The sequence below is a fragment of the Schistocerca nitens genome, chromosome 3 (assembly GCF_023898315.1).
Source record: "Schistocerca nitens isolate TAMUIC-IGC-003100 chromosome 3, iqSchNite1.1, whole genome shotgun sequence".
Taxonomy (NCBI): Eukaryota; Metazoa; Arthropoda; class Insecta; order Orthoptera; family Acrididae; genus Schistocerca; species Schistocerca nitens.
In genome coordinates, this window is record NC_064616.1 from 462,059,989 (window position 1) to 462,063,065 (window position 3,077).

Genomic DNA, 3,077 nt, shown 5'->3' on the forward strand with positions numbered 1-3,077 from the left:
GTCAAATAACTAGCGATTGTTATTGTACATGGTGGCGCTTTAGGAAGACATAAATATCTAGTTTTTCTTTCATCATAATCTGAATTCCCTATCATCTGTGTTAGATGTGTTACTTTAGGATTTCGATAAAAATTCTGTGCGTTAAATGTTGTGTTCCCGAAAATACCGCGGGCCACAAACTACTAAGATGAGAACCGCAGGCCGCGCGGAGAGGCCGCGCGGTTGTAGGCGCCATGTCACTGATTGCGCGGCCCCTCCCGCCGGAGGTTCGAGTCCTCCCTAGGGCTTGTGTGTGTGTGTTGTTCTTAGCATAAATTAGTTTAAGTAGTGTGTAAGTCTAGGGACCGATGACCTCAGCAGTTTGGTCCCATAGGAATTTACACACATTTGAACATTTGAGGACCGCAGGCCACCCGCGAACCATGGGATAGATATGTGTGGCCCACATTTACCTGTCACTTACAGCCATCGAGTATGGATTCAATCGTGCAATTCATTCTGGTTGGCAGCCTGTAGAATATTATACAGGCCAAAGACAATGTTTCTATAATATTGTAAGAAACTCAAAACCCATTTTGGTTTCAGGAAACTCTACACCATCGTTATATATCGCCTGCTTCAGTTCCCATCTTGTTCCAAGGCCATGCCATCCAGGTGGATATCAACTGCAGAGTCCAATACCGTAGTCATCATCTGCCATAAGGTTTCTTGTGAATATTTAGAGCAATACGGGCTTAGGCTTCAGTTATTTATTATTTATGTTCAATTGACGAGATATTCTGTGTGTCAGTAAATTCCGGTTTGCCTATGGAAGCACAGAGCTTGTAACGATCCTCCCTTAATTCTCAACATAGCAAATATAAATTTCAAATGACACTGATTTAAGTGTAATGATAATTAAATAGACACCATAGCTGCATACAGGCGTTGATGTACTTCATTGGGGACATGTTGAAAATGTGTGCCCCGACCGGGACTCGAACCCGGGATCTCCTGCTTACATGGCAGACGCTCTATCCATCTGAGCCACCGCGGGCACAGAGGAAAGTGCGTCTGCAGGGACTTATCCCTTGCACGCTCCCCGTGAGGTCCACATTCCCAACATGTCCACACCACTACATTCGTAGTGCGCCTAATAGATGTTTGCCCATCATACTCATTACTCGTGGCAGATAAATCTACGGGACTAGCAAAGCTGCATGGTCATCCACGGTAACTGTTCTTTCGGGAACAGATACTATCGTCATATATGATTTAAGTGTAAAACACTTCATGTGCAATGATCTTCGATAAAGTTCAAGAGCGGAATCTGCACAAATTTCACACATATTATTAATTAGGCCTATTACTTAATTTTCAAATTGCATTAATAGTCAGGAGTGACGATAACTGCGTAGCCTGAATACAACACATTAGATCCCTTGTTGTTGAAGTGCCCTGGCAGAAGCCTAATAACTTTTTTCCAGATAATGATTATTATTTCCATTTAACATTAATCAATCCATAGTCACAAACACTGTTAAAAATCAAGGAAAATATAAACTCGGAATGCACATAAAAGTTATGAAGAGATCTGTTGTCTTTCTAACCACAACAAGTCAGACTTTCACATCATGTTCACTCTCTCCGATGCAGAACGAGCCTGACGCAATTGGCCCCAGGCAAGAATGGTATATACCTTCTGCACCGTTATGGAAGCTTCTGGAAAGTTCTATAGATCAAACTACTAGGTAGGCAACTTCCGGTTTTAAGTTGTACAATATTTCCAATTTGATGTTTATATTTCCCAAATGTAAATTCTTTTAGAGTTTTATGACACTGACTGGCAATAACAGTATTGTAAAATTAGACTAAATATTTCTGAAGTTATCGACTTTAAGTTAAGTTGTTAATCGGATATGGATTGTAAATCAAATATAAATAAAGACAGTTGTCTTGAATGACTTAAAATGAAAGTGACATCATTCTGTTTTACAAATTTTTACCGACATTTACTGGAAAATTAATTTTCAGGGTGTTATATCGTAGCATAAGTAATTACTGATATACAAGCACAAAAATATGTAGGTCACAAAGTTTCCCCGAGAACTAGGAAACTTTATAAACGTCCAAAATCATGAATTAAATACTTTATAAATGAAGGTAGTTCAAATACGACCAATAGTAAGATGGCATCTTATATTTTGTGTGGGTGAAGGGAGGCGGGGGGGAGGGAGGGGGGAAATTCCGACAGGGCTTAACTTATTATAAACCACACAACATTTCATTTTAATTTGTAAGACTATGCCTTTCAAATCAAACTATTGCTTTTAAAAACGAAATAAGCCATCAGAAATCGTATAACAGTCGCGCCAGAAGCCTTTTGTTTACTCGATGATATATTGAACAATATGTTGTTGAATGACTTGTTACCGAAACTAATTTGAGTGCAGTAAAGCATTTATCAGTGGCTGCACTATACCCTTACCACCCTGAGATCCATCTCGTTTTAATAACTTCGTAGAACTCGCAACAAAATTGAAAGATTACATCCGCGTACCAGGTTTCCAGCAAATTGGAAAGATAACAGAATAACGACGAGATGAGCGAAACAGGCGGCAACGCCAAACTCCACGGAAATTAAATGCTGTTATCGGCTTGACGTCCCCCATTTCGATTTATCAGACCTAAAAAACGGTCTCGGATAAAACGCATCATACGTTATTCTATGTAGCTGCAGGTGCACTGCTGGTCTAGATGGGTTTTATTTCATCTCTCTTCTGCACGTAGATCAAGTTCAGTAAACGACCACTACTTGTGGTCTTTATGTTCACTAACGTTTGTGAAAACTGAATTTGTAAGAAACGCTACCTGTGAGTGAAATGATGTTTATAACACCGATCAGATACATCACGATGCACAAATGACAAGAATTACACATAATTCATGATCTCTGCCTCAGAGTATCTAATGTCATGGGGTGTGATTCTCCTGTCATGCGGTTTGTATGTGGGTCTGTGAAGTGTACACTTTGGTATTAAAACTGGAGCACCAAGGATGATAGTAAATAATGAAATTTTAGTTATTGTGCGTACACA

At 39.6% G+C, this 3,077-nt stretch overlaps 1 non-coding gene across 1 annotated transcript; it reads right to left on the reverse strand.

Moving 5' to 3' along the window:
• Positions 1 to 962: 962 nt before the first annotated feature.
• On the reverse strand, positions 963 to 1,037 carry Trnat-ugu (transfer RNA threonine (anticodon UGU)). The gene has a single exon. It is a non-coding gene; the product is annotated as a tRNA-Thr (tRNA).
• Between the last annotated feature and the right edge of the window lie 2,040 nt (positions 1,038 to 3,077).